Raw genomic sequence first — 22,592 nt, 5'->3', positions numbered from 1 at the left:
GAATTTTTTAGTAGCGACATATCACGACAAAGCGTAAGCTGTGTTGTGGGAAAGCAAGTCGAGTGCTGGCAGCACAACTTATGCGCGATTGTGTCACAGCAGGCATTCTACAGCTGGCGCGTGCAGTGAGCGAAGAGTTCTAAACCACACAGCGATGCGAATTCATGCCAAGTTCCCTTGTAACAGCACCAGTGTATCAGTCATAATTTTATACTAGCACTGAGGCTGACATTAAGGAAACAAACACTGCTTCCAAACGCCTGACCGTTAACAATCCCATGACATTCGCTCAAGCAGGGCGTGTTAGTCACTGATTGTTAGCATTGGTGGAAAGATATCAATCGACGGTGCTACACAACACTCGAACGACGCTGCTAGACGCTCGGCTATCTTATCACACTGCTGCCAACGATTTGCACGCTGAGCTGGCAGCAACGAATCTTTGCGTTGGAGGTTGCTTTCACAAATCTTTTCTGTTGAGAAACTCGCAGGTTGGTTTCATCCGCACACGCTTTTCTCATTTATCCTGATAATGGTTTTGCTCCATCACTTCGCCACGTCCGACGAGAGACGCAGGGGCACAGTACACAAACACACCCGCTGCTCACAGTAGGTACCAGACTTTGGCGAACTCTCGTCGTCGTAACTTCACTTAGGAGCAAAACAAAACACCATGGAACAATCACGCACGATGTTTGTTTGGAGTAGTATGTCGCCGCGGGATCCTGTTTCCAGACGAAGCGCAGCGCAGCGTCACCGATGTTTGCTGCAATCTTTCTTCGCCGGCTGACGGCTCAGAACAAACACACGTGGCACAAATTGTGCATCGTAAGCTCACAATAATATTTCCGGCATGACAGACCACCACAAACAATTGGAATTCACTCTGACGAAGGGAGATGCACAGAGCTGACGCGACTCGCCCAGTTCGAAGCGAGGGCGGCAATGTTAGGCATGTTCTCCGTCGGCGGGGTCACCGGCCGTCCGGTTCATGACGTCATCTGAAGTACGCGCCTATTGGTGGAGGCTGGTGTGAATTCGCCTTTGAGGGGCAAATGCCGCTGCCTTCTAAATTTGTATCCGACTATAGGTCAATTAATCACAGGGGACGGTGAACATGAGAAGGAAATTTACAGAAGTATAAAATTAGGTTGGAGTGCATACGGCAGGCATTGCCAAATCTTGACTGGGAGCTTACCACTGTCGTTGAAAAGAAAAGTGTACAGTCATTGCATTCTACAGGTGCTAACATATGGTGCAGAAACTTGGGGGTTAACAGAGAAGCTCTAGAATAAGTTAAGGACCGCACAAAGACCGATGGAGCGAAAAATGTTGGGCCTAACTTTAAGAGACAGGAAGAGAGCGGAATCGATCAGAGAACTATCGGGCATAGCCGATATTCTAGTTGACATTACGCGGAAAAAATGGAGCTGGACAGGCCATGTAATGCGTAGGATGGATAAACGGTGGACCAGTGGAGTTAATGAATGGATACCAAGAGGAGGGATCCACCGTGGTTGCTCAGTGGCTATGGTGATGGGCTGCGGAGCACGAGGTCGCGGGATCGAATCGCGGCTACGTCGACCGCATTTCGATGGGGGCGAAATGCGAAAACACCCGTGTACTTATATTTAGGTCACGTCAAAGAAACCCAGGTGGTCTAAATTTCCGGAGTGCCCCACTACGGTGTGCCTCATAATCAGATCGTGGTTTTGGCACCGTAAAACCCCATTATTTAATTAATTAAATTAACAAAGAGAAGGGAAGTGCAGTCGACGACGCCATAAAACTAGGCAGGGTGATGAAGTTAGGAAATTTGCAGGCTCAAGTTGGAATCAGCTAGCGTAAGAATGGGGTAATTGGATATCACAGGGAGAGGCCTTCGTCCTGCAGTGGACATAAATACAGGCTGATGATGATGATACTTGTAGTATTGACGGCATTTAAGCAATACCTCAGCAAGCGATCGTTGCGTTCACCTGGAAGTTTGTGGATGTGACGCAAGTCCCAACGTGACGCCTCCGAGATTTTCGCCCAGGAGCCACTCTTCCCCCTGAAAAGTACGCGTTCGAATCTGTCAATCGGGTGATCACAGCGCTCACTTTCGGGGACACTTTTGCGGTGTGCACTATCGCGAGATTTCGTGACCCGGGCGACAGCGTTCCTGGCACATCCAACGCACCGCAACGGCAGTGCAATGGGGATGTCCCCATTATAATGCAGATGCGTCCGGTTTTGGTGTCAAAAGCTTTAAGGTTTGCGAGGTTTTCCTGGTGCAGACCCTATCCACTCATATTCCGTGGGGACGAACGACTTACTCTCTCGCGTCCCCTGATGTTATATTTTCCCACATGGCCCTCGTGTTCTTGGAGTCCGGCTTCCCCACATAGCACCTGCAACGCCGGTTCGCTTGACTGCAGCCGCGAACGACAGGGGCGAACACATTCGCTCGATATCATTTGCGCTATGAGTCGGACTTACTCGATTCATCAGAGTCATCAGCATTTCCCATTCGTTGTAAATCGACTAGCCGGTACTAATGGATAAAAGGTGCAATAAATGCCCTTTTATTCGTTTCCACTACTGTGTTGTCCTTCCTTTGTCCCATGAGCACGCTTGACAACCCACAATTCAAAAGGTCTTTCATAGAACGCTTGTACCCTTGTCTCGTTTTGTTTCTCTGCAAAATCGGGGAGCTGCCGCTCCCTTGTTGCGGTAATGGATGAAGAAGCCGTCGAGGACCTTCCTGGCGCCCAACCATCACGTCGGGTCACGTCCAGGAAACGTGGAAACGCGTCAAGTGACACGGACAGCGAGGCAACCGAGTTGTACTCGTACTCGGACAGCGTCGACTCGTCGGACGACTATTTCACGCTTGTCATGAGCCGAACTACAAAAAGAAGACTGCTACGGAGGTCATCATCGGCAAGTGTCTCCACCGTGAAGACAACACCACAGCGCTGGCCGTACACGATGCTCTTCATGCCCGTGGACCCTGTGTCCAATCTGCGACTCCTGAACAGGCAAGTCCTTTCTGCGTTTCTTGAGGGAATCGCACCAAATGAGATCAAAGACGTGAGAATAAACGCACGGAAGAATGTACTCGCAGTAGACGTTCTACACCGTAGTGCGCTGCAAAGCCTGCGGCACGTAACGGAGATCGACAAAGTGAAAGTGCGATCCATGATTCCTACAGGCTGCAATAGCACTGTCGGCGTCATTTATGATGTCGATATTTCTATACCAACGGACGACTTGCCTATATTAATAAAGCCAACTACAGAAGGCACTCTTATCACGCACATCGCAAGACTTGGCAACACACGTTGCCTGAAGCTTGAGTTTGAGGGAGACAGCCTTCCCTCACACGTCAAAGTTGGCCACGTCCGCCATCCAGTCCGGCCCTACGTACCGAAGCCCCTGCAATGCTACAAATGCTGCAAGATGGGACACGTAAAAGGTGTCTGTAGGAACAATCTCGTGTGCCCACGGTGCGCTGAATCTCATTCGGAAGAAGCCTGCCGCGCAACTGTGTTAAAGTGCCCTAACTGCCATGGTAACCATGAGGCCTCATCCAAGGATTGCCCGCGGGTGAGGAACGAGCGAGCAGTACTCAAACGTATGGTACGGGACCATTCTACACACAGAGAGGCTGCCGCTACTCTCAGGCGGCGACGACGACATCGCCACCGAAGATCATCACGAAGAGTTGCATCTACCGATAGAGATACACCATCTTCCAGCAAAGCGGCTACCATACCAACGCCGACTTCCACAAAGACGGACACTGCGACAACGAAGAAAGGGGCAACACTCGCTCCTCCTGAAGAGTGGCCTACACTTCCACGAGCACAACCTGCCTCGAAGTCACATCAAATCGCGCCGCCCTCGATGACCTCACAAACCGCTGATGCGATGACAACTGAGGATCGCCAAGTCATAGCGATGTTGAAGTCACTTATGGACGCCATGCGCATTCTACTGAGCAGCATGAAAACGCCGTCGGCGCAGAGCGCACTGCAGGTGCTGGACACCTTGAGTCCGGTACTTGCGGCTCTAGGGTAAAACCACAGCCCGAGAGATGGCGTCGTTTCAAGAGGAGGTCAAGAATGCATCTGTCTTTCAGTGGAACGCAAGAGGGCTTAAGTCACGCATGGCCGACTTTAGACAGTTTGTCTTTACGCACCAATTCCCCATTATCGTGATATGCGAGCCAAACTTGTCAGCTCCCATCAGACTGTCCGGGTATGAGTGCTTTATGTCCTCTACCCACTGAGAGTGCAGCAAGATTGTTGTGTTTATACGCCGTGACTTGACTTATGTGCATCACCCAGTGCCTCCTGACGAAGTGAATCAATATGTTTGCTTGACAGTGAAGAAGAAAAGCTCACGTTTACAATTCTTGGTGCCTACTTATCTCCAACAAGTCGCCTGGATTGTGAGCGCTTACAGGGAATTTTGACATCGACTCCACAGCCGTGGGTGATCATTGGCGACTTTAATGCCCACCATTACCTATGGGGAAGCTCCAAAGTGAACTCTAGAGGCAGAGCATTGGTGTCCTTTGCCTCTGAACGCGAACTTTGCCTGTCAAATGATGGAAGCCCCACTTATCTGCGTGGATCAGTGTATAGTAGCTGCTTGGACCTTACCTTCGTTTCACGTTCGTTTTCGAGAAGAGTGCACTGGTTTTCGGATTTAGAAACGCGAGGTAGCGACCACATCCCAACTTATTTGAAGATTGAAGGTCTGACTAGCTCCAGGTCCCCCAGAGCCGTCCATTGCACCGATTGGCCTAAATACAAAATAATCATGGAAAACTGCTGTCGTGACGGTACCTCCTGCAACCTAGAGGGCGCGATAAAGGATGCCATAGAAACAACCACGCATTCGCCTTTGAAGAGTTCTGCCCGCACCAATTTCGACATCGAACTCGAGAAACTTCGAGCAATTCGCCGTCGTGCGGAACGAAGATATAGGCGCACGAAGTCCATTCATGACTTGAGATTGGCTAGACGAACACAAAAGAAAATACAGCGTCACATGAACAAGCTGGCTACCCGACAATGGGTATCCTTTTGCGAGTCCCTGGATCCGCGAAAACCTTTATCGCTTATATGGAGGACTGTTCGTGGCCTTCGCACAACCTTTGGTCAGCGCCACCCGTTTAAATCTCTGGCACTACATCTACAATGTAGGGAGATTGATGTCGCTGAATCTTTCTGCAGAAAGATTGCTGGCGAGGCAAATTTCGATGGAACGGGAACGGGGACGGTCGACCACCCACTGTTCTCACGCGATCCCCGCATGGAGTGCCCGTTTTCTATGCAAGAACTAGAAGCTGCGCTGGCTTTGTGCAGGCGTTCTTCAGCGCCAGGACCTGACGGCATTACGTACCGTGCCCTGTGTAACCTAGGAGACCAAGCTCGGAAAGCACTCTTGCTCCTATACAACGACTCCTGGCAGACGGGTACGGTTCCGCAGGAATGGAAGTCAAGTCGCCTCATTCCACTTCTCAAAGCTGGCAAGTCGCCTTTGGACATTTCCTCATACCGTCCTATCGCACTTGCAAGTTGCGTTGGAAAAACAATGGAAAGAATGATTTTAACACGTCTGGAATGGTACTTAGAGTACTATGAAATCTACCCAGACGCTATGACCGGATTCAGGCGTGGCCGTTCGTCTACAGACAACGTTGTTGACTTGGTAACATTTGCGCAACACCAGAAGGCCTGTAAACGACTATCTGCTGCTCTGTTTCTAGACGTTAAAGGGGCTTACGATAATGTCACCCATGAAGCCATCCTCGGCGCGTTAGAAGCAGTAGGACTTGGTGGTAAGATATATATGTGGGTGCGCAGCTACTTACAGAGAAGATCATTCTACGTGCACACTGAAAATTGCCCGACATCCGAGCATTACGGTAGCCGAGGAGTGCCTCAAGGCGGAGTGCTTAGCCCAACGCTTTTTAATCTAACCCTTATTGGATTAGTTGACAACCTGCCAAGCACCGTACAACTTTCCATCTATGCGGACGACATCTGCATTTGGGCATCAGGTGTGACACGACTTCAGCTTCGCGCTCGGCTTCAGAAGGCAGCCACAATGACATCTTGCTACCTTCGTCAACAAGGACTTGAAATTTCATGTGGAAAGTGCGCAATGGTGGCATTCACCAGGAAGCCGATGTCTGCTTACGGAATATCAATTAACAGACAACTTATACCATACAGCAGAAGTCACAGGTTCCTGGGAGTCGTAATTGACAGAGACCTGTCTTGGACTCCGCACGTGAATTACGTGAAAAAGCAGCTGTCTGCTATCTGTCACCTGTTCAGGTTCCTTGCAGGAAAAAGTTGGGGAGTATCCATACACGGTATGTTACAGCTGTACATGGTGCTGTTCGTTGGATTCCTTCGGTACAGCCTGCCTGCAATATCCAACACCTGCAAGACTAACCTCCGCATGATTCAAAGCATTCAAGCCCAAGCCCTTAAGATATGTCTTGGCCTACCACGCAGTGCGTCAACGTCTGAAATCATTGCCATTGCCCAGGATTACCCAATCACGACGCACATTGCCGTTGAGACAATGCGTACGCATCTCAGACACTATGCTAGGACCCCTTCCCACCACCTGGCGAGCCTCACTGCTGAAAGGACCTGCTCGACATTTAGCGCTACTGTCAGTGCACATCGTGCATCGTTTACTTCAGGGTACGCACCTGCGGCCAAGCCAGTGCTTCTTCCGTGGTGTTTGAGCCGTCCACAAGTACATATAACGATTCCAGGACTACAGAAGAAATCAGATGTACCGGCCCCTGCTCTAAAACAACTGAGCTTACTCCTCTTGCATGAAAAGTACAGCAACCACGTGCACATCTATACCGATGGATCGACTACGTCGTCCAGTTCTGGTGGTGCGGTGGTTATACCAACGCGAGGAATAACACTGCGGTTCAAGACATCGCATGTCACGACCTCAACGGCAGCAGAACTAACGGCTCTGCGTCGTGCACTAGAATTCATTGACTCTGAAATACCTACAAAATGGGCTGTGTTTTCAGACTCAAAACCGGCATTACAGTGCGTGCAGTCAGTTCTCCGACGCGGCTGTCATGAACAGTTGACATACGAAACAGTGAAACTTCACCATCACGTCCAACAAAAAGGCCACGAGGTTGTATTTCAATGGGTACCTGGTCATTGTGGAATCAGTGGCAATGATTCCGCAGACAACGCTGCTCGCACATCACACCAAGAAGAGCTCCGCGTTCCAATTCCACTTTCGAGGACAGACGCCGCAAGGCAGCTTCGACACCTGGCACGCAGTCTCTCACTGACCGAGTGGAACTCGCCAAACTTACGATTAACACGACTGCATCAATTAAACCCGTCACTGCAACTCCGACCTCCATTCGGACTTCCTCGACGTGAAGCTTCGCTTCTCTGTCGCCTTTGGTTAGGAGTAGCCTTCACAAAGGCATACTCTACATTAATTGGAGTGACCGACAGTGCAGCATGCGAGGTCTGCGGCACCGACTAAACTATTGACCACCTGCTGTGCCACTGTCCACGATATGCTCAAGAAAGACAAGATCTTGCTAACGCGCTAAAAAAACTGGACGATCGGACGCTTTCCGTGCAGGTGCTGCTGGAACACCGCCCCCATCGCTCGTCGGCCCATAAAGCGGTGAAGGCACTTTTGTGCTTCTTGAGGACGACGGGCTTGTGTCAACGTCTGTGACTATTAGTGCACTAACACACGCGTCAGCGAACTAACCGCTCATTTCTCTTCTTTCCTTCCCTCCTCTCTCTCCCTGTCATCTTTGTGTTCCCTCTTCCCATTCCCCCGGTGTAGGGTAGCCAACCGGACGTTATCCTGGTTAACCTCCCTGCCTTCTGCCTTTCTCTTATTTCCTCCTCCTCCTCCACAATTCAAAATGTAGAATCTGAAACTAGGCTTTTTATGCAGTGTGAAATTTTGTTGCAGCTCGCCTTCACGTTTATTTCGCGGCGTTTCCATCGAGTTCAAAAAAGTTCAGCAGAACAGTTACTAATTATTCACCTAATTATTGTTTTGCTTAAGAAAGGTTTATTTCTGCGTGAATATATCTCCATTCCCAGAAATAAACGTGAACAATTTTCCATTTTTATAATGTGGAATGGTGTTGTAAGCAACTCTGACAATGCATGCATGCTTGAATTTGCAGTGCAAACGATTGGACAGAGATGATAATGTAAAGGACGAGGCATTGGTAGTGTGTTTGCAACAAGCTGTCCTGTTTTGACCAACAGAGAATGTTGCTTTTCAAAGTTTCGTTGCTAATATCGTCCCTCAGTGTCTTGTGAAGACATCAGCGACACTGAAAACTCGCTGAATGTGCGTGCCAGTGGGAAGGGCAGTGTTGTAACACGCGAGCACCTTGCACACAAGATTTTGGTTACTCAGTGCTGTGATGCTCGCGTCCGAGTTCTCTACGAAGTGCAGCACTTCATTGTTGCTGAAGTTCGGAGAAAGCATTCCCAGTAACACCAATAAAAGATTGACGAAATTCCCATAGGTGATTTCCTGGCAACATTCAAGCGGCCATCGCTACCTAGCCACACAAATGCAGACTAGATTCGTCGGCCAGTATACTGTGGAGCTTTAAAATTAAACACTGAGCACCTGGGTTTTCCAGTCTGAACATATGCAACAATGAAGCTACTGTGTGGCCCCCACCAAACTCAAGTGCTCAAAGCTGTATCACCTGTTACAGCTTGTCTGAGTCATAAAATAACTGGTCACATGTAATTGATGATTGAAAAGAGTGATTGAATTACAGTTAGCATTCTTGAGTAAAAAAGTTCTCAATCAATTACAAAATTTTGAAAAAACGATGTTATTAGATGTCATTTGCTACATGCCAAGTCCGAATAAACAAATGCGCGCTATCAACCCAAATTTAACAAAGCCGCTTCGCACTCTAGCAGCGACAGTGGCAGCTAATTGGCTCATGTCCAAGCCGTCTTTCTTATTTGGAAAGCCTCCATGATTTCCTGTGGTAATTGTGGACCCGGAATGTGATTGTTTCAGTCCAACATGTCATATGAAACATCCAGTATGGCTGTTTAGACTGCGTGAGAATGACTGGCAGCTACCAGCCATATTTTGCTAAAAATATTACTAGTGGCTGCTTTGGCAGTGCGATCATTTATCTGCCATACGAATTATGGGTGGTAGCACATGGACTTGTCTGATATTTTTGCTTGTGACTGGAGATGCTCTTGTTGAGTTATTCATTGCGCCTGATCATTCTGAATTTTGGAGCAATAATTTTTTCTAAAAACCCAATGTCAGCAAGTTTCTGTACGCATTTATAATGATGGTGAATTGTTGCAATTCACTTGCACTTGCATTTATTTTGTCGAAAATGATTGACTTGCGTTACTGAAATAGCGGAGGTACTAACAAACATAAGAACAAGAAGACAGTGGCGCGGTCAGGGAGGGGGGGCACAATGGGCAAAGCAATGCAAATGACAACACAAACGTCGACTATGAACTGAAAGGTTGCGCACCAGTGGAAAATGAGGAAGATGCAAAACTTAACTGTGCATGCTCAAGTAAAGGCAGCGCCACCATCAATAATTGACACATGCCGGCATTCACGAAAGGTAACTGTTTAAGCATGACACTTGCTCTTGTGCAAGTTAATCGAAGGCTGACTTACGCACACAATAATGATATGCCCTGTTTTGGCCATAATGTGCATTTCTTCATTCTTAAGTTAGAATACCACTATAATATGGCTGCATATTTTGCAGTGCATTTGCGAGCATGACAGTGCAACGAAAGGTAAGGCTGTTTACCACCGGTCAACAAATATTTATGCTCAGTGAATCTTATTGATGTCATGCCATGTCTGCCATAGATAAATGCAACCACAACTAGAAGCAGCATTATGAACTACGCGCATACGGCATTCTTTGAACTACAAGTAGGTGTGCTTTTGTGCGAAGGGGAGCGCTAAAGTTCTACGGAAGGAAAGAAGAGTACACAAATAAATAGGACGCTTATGTACTGTTCTTTCCTTCTGTGCCACTTTAGCACTCCCCTTAGCACAAATGATTTTTTCTTCCAGTTTGGCTGGTCTTTTTTTTTGCTTGGCAGTACATTTTTCTTAATTTATTGCCAGCCATAACATAAATCACCATGCAAATAACGAAGTGTGTGCAATCCCAGACTAAGCTGCAGGACATGAAATCAATTGAGCGGGCTTTATTACTGGTAAGAAAAGCAAATGAGTGGCGTCGTCGGATATGTAGACCTGTCTGTGACTGTTTTTGTCTGAACTACTATAAAGAGCAAAGTTAGTGCTCAGTTAATAAATCGTCACCTGAGTAAATAGCATACGATTATTTTTCCTTGCAGTGCGTACGGAAATGGTTATTCTCAATTAACCTCATTCATCTTAGCAGCCTTCCCAACTAGACAATGCCGCATTGAATGCAGAAAAAACATCAGGGGGGATAACACCTTATGCACAGCCCTCAAAAACTCTCCCCAAAACAGCACCAGAGCCTGCGAATGGTAAGTGGTTGTTTCTCAAGCTTTGCGCCTGGCTGCACGTGACAGTCTACCTTACTGTTATGGTTTTGTAGCACAGTTCAGACCACCCAAAAGCTTTCCTGCACCGTATGGTGCACAACCATTATTTTCAAAATGTCAGCGTTTTCTTTTTAATGCAACAGCGTTAAGGGCCCCGTGCGGCAGAAATCCGGTGTTGGCGTCCGCGTCGTTGTCCGTGAGCGAAAATTTCAGTATATCTTTAGGTATATGTATATGCCACGCCTTGCTATATGACATGCTGTATATGCGTGTTATATTGCCACACAATTCTATCACTTAAGTTGCTCCTACCTTGTCTTACATTCTTGAGAAAGTTATTCCGCGGAATTTTGAGATGGACAGCCCACGAACAAATGTTACGGAACAAAACACTAACAGCGCATGCCTTTTATGTTAAATCTTCTCAGACTGAAATATTGAAAGTGCGAAACAATAACATAAACCCGAAAATAATATTTGTTTTGGCGCGGCTGTGCATTACCTCCGGGATTGGCCCACACAAAGGCTGCGTTTCTACCAGAAAGCTTACCCTCGTGCATAGCGTTCGCCAGCAGCGTTTCCTAGTGAACATTGCGGTTACGTAAGCTGCAGTTGCCGTGAAGCGTGAAAAGTAGTCAGGAATCTTTCACTGCTAGCGCGTTCCATTCTTAAAGGCGAAGCTTAAGCGTCCTGCAAGTTTTTAATGCTTTTGTAACACTGTAGTGCTTAGAGTGCCTTCGACAATGATGAGCTTGTATTCATTTTGTGTGGATACGTGAGCGATACTCGGGAGAGCAGAATTAAGTGGAGGTGTCAACAGATTTGTGTCCCCACTTGCACGGAAATCTAGCCACTGTGTGATGTCATGTGCCAAACGATCTGTGCAACACGTTGTTGCACAGATCCCTCTGTGCTGAGAAACAACTCCAGTGCTGTGAATAATGGGAGATAACGTCGAGAGAAGTCGATGCTTCCATGGCATTTAAAAAAGAACCAAGCACTGCCGTCGAACTTTGAGTGTATTCACTGTTACCATTGTGAATTTCGCTGTGCGGCGGCACGCGAAACTCTTGGTGTCAGGCGCAGTTCAGTTGTACACGTGTCACTAAAAGCACAATCTCATGATGTATCAGGCCTGCTCTAGCAAGTATCACTGCTGTGTTGTCAAGAGAAGAGAGATTGAACAATCTAAACAAATTATAGTGCGTGTATGACCTACTCTATATCTTTGTTCAGAAACTGGACCGGTCATCTGCGCAAAATTCTCCCGCACCAGAATCATTTGACGAGTGTCCATTTATATCGGTAATTTTCCTTGTAGATTGCAAGAACTGTTGTTGTACCTTATAGTATTAGAACAAAACGAATATTCTATTCGATAATTTAAAATTGCGAAATCTCCAATCCAATAAAAATTGAATAGCAAAAACTATTCGATTCGTATTCCAAATTTTGAATATTCGCACACTCCTAGTTTGAAATCGTAAGATTAGCTTGTAACCCCTGTATATAGCGAATTTTCTTTAAAAAAGGTGAGTTAGCACTCGCATATGCATCCTATTTCGCAACCAGTCAACCATCACCTTCTTTGCGTTGATACTGTATGAGGTGCTACTCTAACGTTCCGGGAACTTGAAAAGCACGGCCAAACAGAGGGTGGTACACATTCCCGCCGCTAGATGTAGCTAGCAGTATGACTTGCAGATCAGTGTGCTGAACGACTTGCATCTGAGAAGAAGTACTTTTTGGCGAAGTGTTGCTTTGCAACTCAATGTTTCAGTTATTTGGCGCATTCTTTAGCAACCGATATGGGAGACTTCAAGGAGCAAAAGATTTCCATCAAGGTTTCTTTTAAACTTGGCAAAACTGCGGCAGAAACTCATCGTGTGCTAGAGGACGATTTTGGAGTCGATGCCATGAGCGAAAGTAGGGCGTTTTTATGGCATAAACGCTTCAAAAAGGGTCGAATGTTTGTTTACGGCGATGTACGCTCTGGACGGCCATCAACGAGCACAACCCCGGAAACGATAGCGGAAGTTCGTAAGAGTATCCTTGGAAATCACAGGCTAACTATAAAGAATGTCTGCCTACATTGTAGGACAATTGGTTGCGCCGCGCAGTGCGAAGAAAAACTGCTCCAGGCGATGACATCAACGCGCGTTGCCTAGCAACCACCTCGCGGAGCGGCGTGTGCTTCGCCTGCCTCTCCGTGCCGTGCAGTGGCGTAGCCAGAAATAGTATTCGGGGGGGGGGGGGGGGGGGCTCACGTTGCAGCACGGCCTCCTCCTTATAGACTCTGTCGCGGGATCTAACACGTGAATAACTGCATTGAGATTGCCCATGCCAGTGTATGTTAGATGCTCCAAACTAATTATTAAACGTTACGCTATGTCATGACAAGTACAATACCTATTTTTATTGCGATAGCAATTATATGGACATTTCAAGCGGATTTTTGCCGTCGCCGTCACCGTGAGGTTCCGTATAAAGTCCAAGGGCGATAAAATCGTCGCCGCGCCCGTATGTGCGAGTCAAAGCGGGCGGGGGACACGCGCCTTCACGCAGAGCGAACGCACAGCAGAGAGAAAACGCGACTTCCGTCGCGCGAAAGGCCGTGGGGGTATGGGAGGGAGAGAGGGGGGGCGGCGCTGTGCTGCGGCACCAAATGCGTATCTTGCAACATGACGCAAGGGTAACTGGCGACGCAATCTTCCACGCGAAAGGAGCAAAGCCGGAAGGTAGCGCGGGGGGGGGGGGGCGACTTTTACTCGGCCAACAAATGCGCTCTTGTACTTTGCGCCTGTGCCGGCTGTCGGTGTTGTCGCGCGCCCCGTATCTTGAAAGCGATCTCCACACGGCTCTGACCTTTGTATGCGCTGTGCGTACGCCCCTCAGTTTCCGTTGAAGCGATAGACAGCACGAACCTTCGCTCACTACGGCGGCCGCGCTTCTTCACGCCCCCGTTTTCACAGTGGTTGTGTGCGGTCGTCGAGTCTATTCATGTTTGCTTGTGTGCGCTGACACCACGCTTGTTAATTCAGTTAGTAAGCGAATGTGTCAAGTTCATGCAACCTATAAAACTACTATCCCTACTCCTTATAGCTCTCTACTAATTTGCTATCGCAATTGATGCTTCGCCTTTCGGGCGAAACTGCCACATTTTTTCGTAAATAAGATAATCCTATGTTCCAAACATTGTGGCCGAAATAACTGATATCAATACTTCCGCGTTTTTTTGTCTATTAAGTAAAGTAAATATTACACGAACTGGTGAACTATATTAGTTTGAAACCAGCAAAGCAATGCATGCAGCTGATATTAAAAACGTAAAGGCCATGAAATGAAAAAGTTAAGGACAAATATTTTGATCGATCTTTGTCATTCAAGAACCTTGTTTACATTTTTGTGCATATGCAACGGCCAGGGAAAAACCTCAATGACGCTGTCCTTCGTTGCAATGGATTGCTCCGGAGCAGCAGTTACCGATCGATTATTGTAAATTGCACCGAAATTATAGTCGTACCAGTGAGTACATATAAAAAGCAGAAGTTCTGAAAAATATACATTTGAAATGCGAAGATACAACATGATAAAGGGCAAAAAAGTGTCGCCGGAAACAAAGTTCACTGCTTGTATACACAAAACTTCGCAACAAGGTATTTAAATGTACGTATAAGTCTCCAATACATCTACGTATCTAAGCAAATGTCACTGTATACAGGATGTCCCATTGTCCCAGCTATCACGCAGCACGATTTAAAAAAGAGGAACGGCTTTACATGAAGCAAACCTAGTGTGTATTGTTTACAGTACAGTGGAGTAGCCGCCAGTAATTTCTTTCGTTACTGAGATTTAAATAGGTAATTATAATTATTTGTCTAACTCGAGAAGTACTGTCCTAATTATCAAAGTGTCAATGCGAAAGTTGTAGAGCAACATGAAAAACTCCCGATACAGCTTTCTGTTGCTCAATACGTGCTAAATAAAAGTGTTTTTCCGAATGTGAAAGAAGCGGGCGAATACACGCAGAATTGCCGCGCAACTGGCCGCTCGAGGCACTTTGGGGGTAAGTGCGGGCTTCTTTCATTCTCGGAAAAACACTTTTATGCAGCATTTCCCAATTTTTGTTGATCGAATAGCCGGTACTATTGGATAAAATGTGCAATAAATGCCCTTTTATTCGTTTCCACTAGTCTGTTGTCCTTCCTTTGTCCCGTGAGCACGCTTGACAACCCACAATTCAAAATGTAGAATCTGAAACTAGGCTTTTCATGCAGTGTGAAATTTTGTTGCAGCTGGCCTTCACGTTTATTTCGCATCGTACGTTTTCATCGAGTTGCAAATAGTTCAGCAGAACAGCTACTAATTATTCACCTAATTATTGTTTTGCTCAAGAAATGTTTATTTTTGTGTGAATATATCTCCATTGCCAGAAATAAACGTGAACAATTTTCCATTTTTATAATGTGGAATGGTGTTTTAAGAACTCTGACAATGCATGCATGCTTGAAATCGCAGTGCAAACGATTGGACAGAGTTGATAATGTAAAGGATGAGGCATTGGTAGTGTGTTTGCAACAAGCTGTCCTGTTTTGACCAACAGAGAATGTTGCTTTTCAAAGTTTCGTTTCTAATATCGTCCCTCAGTGTCTTGTGAAGACATCAGCGACACTGAAAACTCGCTGAATGTGCGTGCCAGTGGGAAGGGCAGCGTTAATTGTAACACGTGAGCACCTTGCACACAAGATTTTGGTTACTCAGTGCTCTGATGCGCGCGTCCGAGTTCTCTACGAAGTGCAGCACTTCATTGTTGCTGAAGTTCGGAGAAAGCATTCCCAGTAACACCAATGAAAGCCTGATGAAATTCCATAGGTGATTTCCTGGCAACATTCAAGCGGCCGTTGCAACCTAGCCACAGCAATGCAGACTAGATTCGTCGGCCAGTATAATGTGGAGCTTTAAAATAAACACTGAGCACCTGGATTTTCCAGTCTGAACATATGCAACAATGAAGCTGCTGTGTGGCCCCCACCAAACTCAAGTGCTCAAAGCTGTATCACCTGTTACAGCTTGTCTGAGTCATAAAATAACTGACCACATGTAACTGATGATTGAAAAGAGTGATTGAATTACAGTTAGCATTCCCGAGTAAAAAAAATTCTCAATCAATTACAAAATTTTGAAAAAACGACGTTATTAGATGTCATTCGCTACATGCCAAGTCCGAATAAACAGATGCGCGCTATCAACCCAAATCTAACAAAGGCGCTTCCCACTCGAGCAGCGACAGTGGCAGCTAACTGGCAGATGTCCAAGCCGTCTTTCTTAGTTGGAAAGCCTCCATGATTTCCTGTGGTCATTATGGACCCGGAATGTGATTGTTTCAGTCCAACATGTCATGGGAAACATCCAGTATGGCTGTTTAGACTGCGTGAGAATGACTGGCAGCTACCAGCCATATTTTGCTAAAAATATTACTAGTGGCTGCTTTGGCAGTGCGATCATTTATCTGCCATACGAATTATGGGTGGTAGCACATGGACTTGTCTGATATTTTTGCTTGTGACTGGAGATGCTCTTGTTGAGTTATTCATTGCGCCTGATCATTCTGAATTTTGGAGCAATAATTTTTTCTAAAAACCCAATGTCAGCAAGTTTCTGTACGCATTCATAATGATGGTGAATTGTTGCAATTACTACACTTGCATTTATTTTGTCGAAAATGATTGACTTACGTTACTGAAATAGCGGAGGTACTAACAAACATAAGAACAAGAAGACAGTGGCGCGGTCAGGGAGGGGGGGGGGCACAATGGGCTAAGCAATGCAAATGACAACACAAACGTCGACTATTAACTGAAAGGTTGCGCACTGGTGGAAAATGAGGAAGATGCAAAACTTAACTGTGCATGCTCAAGTAAAGGCAGCGCCACCATCAATAATAGACACATGCCGGCATTCACGAAAGGTAACTGTTTAGGCATGACACTCACTCTTGTGCAAGTTAATCGAAGACTGACTTACGCACACAATAATGATATTCCCTGTTTTGGCCATAATGTGTATTTCTTCATTCCTAAGTTTGAATACCAGTTTAATATGGCTGCATATTTTGCAGTGCATTTGCGAGCATGACAGTGCAACGAAAGGTAAGACTTTTTACCACCAGTCAACAAATATTTATGCTCAGTGAATCTTATTGATGCCATGCCCTGTTTGCCATAGATAAATGCAACCACAACTAGAAGCAACATTATGAACTACGCGCATACGGCATTCTTTGAACTACAAGTAGGTGTGCTTGTGTGCGAAGGGGAGCGCTAAAGTTCTACGGAAGGAAAGAAGAGTACACATATAAATAGGACGCTTATGTACTCTTCTTTCCTTCTGCGCCACTTTAGCACTCCCCTTAGCACAAATTTTTTTTTCCAGTTTGGCTAGTCTTTTTTTTTATTTGCTTGGCAGTACATTTTTCTTAATGTATTGCCAGCCATAACATAAATCACTATGCAAATACCGAGGTGTGTGCAATCCCAGACTAAGCTGTAGGACATGAAATCAATTGAGCGGGCTTTATTACTGGTAAGAAAAGCAAATGAGTGGCGTCATCGGATATGTAGACCTGTCTGTGACTGTTTCTGTCTGAACTACTATAAAGAGCAAAGTTAGTGCTCAGTTAATAAATCGTCACCTGAGTAAATCGCATACGATTATTTTCCTTGCAGTGCGTACGGAAATGGTTATTGTCAATTAACCTCATTCATCTTAGCAGCCTTCCCAACTAGACAATGCCACAATGAATGCAGAAAAAACATCAGGGGGGACAACACCTTATGCACAGCCCTCGAAAACTCTCCCCAAAACAGCACCAGAGCCTGCGAATGGTAAGTGGTTGTTTCTCAAGCTTTGCGCCTGGCTGCACGTGACAGTCTACCTTACTGTTATGGTTTGGTAGCACAGTTCAGACCACTCAAAAGCTTTCCTGCACCGTATGGTGCACAACCATTATTTTGAAAATGTCAGCGTTTGCTTTTTAATGCAACAGCGTTAAGGGCCCCGTGCGGCAGAAATCCGGTGTTGGCGTCCGCGTCGTTGTCCGTGAGCGAAAATTTCTGTATATGTTTAGGTATATGTATATGCCACGCCTTGCTATATGACATGCTCTATATGCGTGTTATATTGCCACACAATTCTATCACTTAAGTTGCTCCTACCTTGTCTTACATTCTTGAGAAAGTTATTCCGCGGAATTTTGAGATTGACAGCCCACAAAAAATGTCACGGAACAAAACAAAAACAGCGCATGCCTTTTATGTTAAATCTTCTCAGACTGAAATATTGAAAGTGCGAAACAATAACAGAAACCTAAAAATAATATTTTTTGGCGCGGCTGTGCATTACCTCCGAGATTGGCCCACACAAAAGGCTGCGTTTCTACCAGAAAGCTTGCCCTCGTGCATAGCGTTCGCCAGCAGGTTACATAAGCTGCAGTCACCGTGAAGCGTGAAACGTAGTCAGGAATCCTTCAGTGCTAACGCGTTGCATTCTTAAAGGCGAGGCTTAAGCGTCCTACAAGTTTTTAATTTCTTTTCTAACACTGTAGTGCTTAGAGCCGTGCCTTCGACAATGATGAGCTTGTTTGTATTCCTTTTGTGTGTATACGTGAGCGATATTCGGGAGAGCAGAATTAAGTGGAGGTGTCAACAAATTTGTGTCCCCACTTGCACGGAAATCTAGCCACTGTGTGATGTCATGTGCCTAACGATCTGTGCAACACGTTGTTGCACAGATCCCTCTGTGCTGAGAAACAACTCCAGTGCTGTCAATAATGGGAGATAATGTCGAGAGAAGTCGATGCTTCCATGGCATTTAAAAAAGAACCAGCCACTGCCGTCAAATTTTGAGTGTATTCACTGTTAGCATTGTGAATTGCGCTGTGCGGCTGCACGCGAAACTCTTGGTGTCAGGTGGAGTTCAGTGGAACACGTGCCACTAAAAGCACAATCTCATGATGTATCAGGCCTTCTCTAGCAAGTATCACTGCTGTGTTGTCAAGAGAAGAGAGTTTGAGCAATCTAAACAAACTATAGTGCGTCTATGACCTACTCTATATCTTTGTTCAGAAACTGCACCATCTGCGCAAAATTCTCCCGCACCAGAATCATTTGACGAGTGTCCATTTATATCGGTACTTTCCCTTGTAGATTGCAAGAACTGTTGCTGTACCTTATAGTACTAGAACAAAACAAATATTCTATTAGATAATTTAAAATAGAGAAATCTCCAACCAAATACAAATTGAATAGCAAAAGCTTTTCGATTCATATTCCAAATTTTGAATATTCGCCCACTCCTAGTTTGAAATCTAATATTAGCTTGTAACCCCTGTATATAGCGAATTTTCTTTAAAAAAGGTGGGTTAGCACTTGCATATGCATCCCATTTCACAGCCAGTCAACCATCACTTTCTTTGCGTTGCTACTGTACGAGGTGCTACCCTAAAGTTCCGGGCACTTGAAAAGCACGGCCAAACTGTGTGTGGTACATATTCCCGCCGCTAGATTTGGCTAGCAGTATGACTTGCGGATCAGTGTGCTGAACGACTTGCATCTGAGAAGAAGTACTGTTTTGCGAAGTGTTGTTTTGCAACTGATTGTTTCAGTATTTGGCGCATTTTTTAGCAACCGATATGGCAGACTTCAAGGAGCAAAAGATTTCCATCAAGGTTTCTTTTAAACTTGGCAAAACTGCGGCAGAAACTCATCGTGTGCTAGAGGACGATTTTGGAGTCGATGCCATGAGCGAAAGTAGGACGTTTTTATGGCATAAACGCTTCAAAAAGGGTAGAATGTGTGTTTACGGCGATGTACGCTCTGGACGGCCATCAACGAGCACAACCCCGGAAACGATAGCGGAAGTTCGTAAGAGTATCCTTGGAAATCGAAAGCTAACTATAAAGAATGGCTGCCACATTGTAGGACAATTGGTTGCGCCGCGTAGTGCGAACAAAAACTGGTCCAAAGCGATGACGGCAACGCGCGTTGCCTGGCGACCACCTCGCGGAGCGGCATGTGCTTCGCCTCCTCTCCGTGCCGTGCAGTGGCGTAGCCAGGAATGGTATTTGGGGGGGGGGGGGGGGGGCTCATGTTGCAGCACGGCCTCCTCCTTATAGACTCTGTCAAGGGGTCCAATACATGAATAACTGCATTGAGATTGCCAATGCCATTGTATGTTAGATACTGCAAACGAATAATTAAACGTTACGCACTGTCATGACAAGTACAATACCTATTTTTATTGCGATAGCAATTATATGGACATTTCAAGCGGATTTTTGCCGTCGCCGTCACCGTGAGGTTCCGTATAAAGTCCAAGGGTGATAAAATCGTCGCCGCGCTCGTATGTGCGAGTCAAAGCGGGCGGGGGACACGCGCCTTCACGCAGAGCGAACGCGCACCGGAGAGAAAACGCGACTTCCGTCGCGCGAAAGGCCGTGGGGGTATGGGAGGGACAGAGGGGGGGGGGCGGCGCTGTGCTGCGGCACCAAATGCGTATCTTACAACATGACGCAAGGGTAACTGGCGACGCAATCTCTCACGCGAAAGGAGCAAAGCCGGAAGGTAGCGCGGGGGGGGGGGGGGGGGGGGGACTTCTACTCGGCCAACAAATGCGTTCTTGTACCTTGCGCCTGTGCCGGCTGTCGGTGTTGTCGCGCGCCCCGTATCTTGAAAGCGATCTCCACACGGCTCTGACCTTTTTATGCGCTGTGCGTACGCCCCTAAGTTTCCGTTGAAGCGATAGACCGCACGAACCTTCGCTCACTACGGCGGCCGCGCTTCCCCACGCCCTCGTTTTCACAGTGGTTGTGTGCGGTCGTCGAGTCTATTCATGTTTGCTTGTGTGCGCTGACACCACGCTTGTTAATTCAGTTAGTAAGCGAATGTGTCAAGTTCATGCAACGTATAAAACTACTATCCCTACTCCTTATAGCTCTCTACTAATTTGCTATCGCAATTGATGCTTCGCCTTTCGGGCGAAACTGCCACATTTTTTCGTAAATAAGATAATCCTATGTCCCAAACATTGTGGCCGAAATAACTGATATCAATACTTCCGCGTTTTTTTTTTTGTCTATTAAGTAAAGTAAATATTACACGAACTGGAGAACTATATTAGTTGGAAACCAGCAAAGCAATGCATGCAGCTGATATTAAAAACGTAAAGGCATTGAAATGAACAAGTTGAGGACAAATATTTTGATCGATCTTTGTCATTCAAGAACCTTGTTTACATTTTTGTGCATATGCAACGGCCAGGGAAAAACCTCAATGACGCTGTCCTTCGTTGCAATGGATCGCTCCGGAGCAGCAGTTACCGGTCGTGTACTGTAAATTGCACCGAAATTATAGTCGTAACAATGAGTACATATAAAAAGCAGAAGTTCTGAAAAATATACATTTGAAATGCGAAGATACAACTTGATAAAGGGCAAAAAAGTGTCGCCGGAAACAAAGTTCACTGCTTGTATGCACAAAACTTCGCAACAAGGTATTTAAATGTACGTATAAGTCTCCAATACATCTACGTATCTAAGCAAATGTCACTGTATACAGGATGTGCCATTGTCCCAGCTATCACGCAGCACGATTTAAAAAAGAGGAACGGCTTCACATGAAGCAAACCTAGTGTGTATTGTTCACAGTACAGTGGAGTAGCCGCCAGTAATTTTTTTCGTTACTGAGATTTAATTAGGTAATTGTAATTATTTATCTAACTCGAGAAGTACTGTCCTAATTATCAAAGTGTCAATACGAAAGTTGTAGAGCAACATGAAAAACTCCCGATACAGCTTTCTGTTGCTCAATACGTGCTACATAAAAGTGTTTTTCCGAATGTGAAAGAAGCCCGCGAATACACGCAGAATTGCCGCGCAAGTGGCCGCTCGAGGCACTTTGCGGGTAAGCGCGGGCTTCTTTCACGCTCGGAAAAACACTTTTATGCAGCATTTCCCAATTTTTGTTGATCGAATAGCCGGTACTAATGGATAAATTGTGCAATAAATGCCCTTTTATTCGTTTCCACTACTCTGTTGTCCTTCATTTTTCCCGTAAGCACGCTTGACAACCCACAATTCAAAATGTAGAATCTGAAACTAGGCTTTTTATGCAGTGTGAAATTTTGTTGCAGCTGGCCTTCACGTTTATTTCGCATCGTACGTTTTCATCGAGTTGCAAATAGTTCAGCAGAACAGTTACTAATTATTCACCTAATTATTGTTTTGCTTAAGAAATATTTATTTTTGTGTGAATATATCTCCATTGCCAGAAATAAACGTGAACAATTTTCATTTTTATAATGTGGGATGGTGTTTAAAGCAACTCTGACAATGCATGCATGCTTGAATTTGCAGTGCAAACGATTGGACAGAGATGATAATGTAAAGGACGAGGCATTGGCAGTGTGTTTGCAACAAGCTGTCCTGTTTTGCCCAACAGATAATGTTGCTTTTCAAAAATTCGTTGCGAATATCGTCCCTCAGTGTCTTGTGAAGACATCAGTGACACTGAAAACTCACTGAATGTGCGTGCCAGTGGGAAGGGCAGTGTTGTAACACGCGAGCACCTTGCACACAAGATTTTGGTTACTCAGTGCTGTGATGCGCGCGTCCGAGTTCTCTACGAAGTGCAGCACTTCATTGTTGCTGAAGTTCGGAGAAAGCATTCCTAGTAACACAAATGAAAGCCTGAGGAAATTCCCATAGGTGATTTCCTGGCAACATACAAGCGGCCATTGCAACCTAGCCACAGGAATGCAGACTAGATTCGTCGGCCAGTATAATGTGGAGCTTTAAAATAAACACTGAGCACCTGGATTTTCCAGTCTGAACATATGCAACAATGAAGCTGCTGTGTGGCCCCCACCAAACTATTTGCTCAAAGTGCTCAAAGCTGTATCACCTGTTACAGCTTGTCTGAGTCATAAAATAACTGACCACATGTA

General features: G+C 45.9%; 1 protein-coding gene and 1 long non-coding RNA gene across 2 annotated transcripts in view; both read left to right on the top strand.

Annotated features, from left to right (window-relative positions):
* LOC119448384 (serine/threonine-protein kinase 19) overlaps window positions 1–22,592 on the top strand; it is a 72,079-nt gene that overhangs the window by 4,370 nt on the left and 45,117 nt on the right. The gene's annotated exons all lie outside the window — the stretch shown is intronic.
* LOC125942590 (uncharacterized) lies at window positions 8,172–22,089 on the top strand. Its single transcript, XR_007465244.1, has 3 exons — window positions 8,172–8,382; window positions 17,318–17,476; window positions 22,003–22,089. It is a non-coding gene; the product is annotated as an uncharacterized LOC125942590 (long non-coding RNA).

The sequence above is a fragment of the Dermacentor silvarum genome, chromosome 1 (genome assembly GCF_013339745.2).
Source record: "Dermacentor silvarum isolate Dsil-2018 chromosome 1, BIME_Dsil_1.4, whole genome shotgun sequence".
NCBI classification, from domain to species: Eukaryota; Metazoa; Arthropoda; class Arachnida; order Ixodida; family Ixodidae; genus Dermacentor; species Dermacentor silvarum.
The sequence above is the reverse complement of the archived record's forward strand: the minus strand, read 5'-3'. Positions and strand labels throughout refer to the sequence as shown.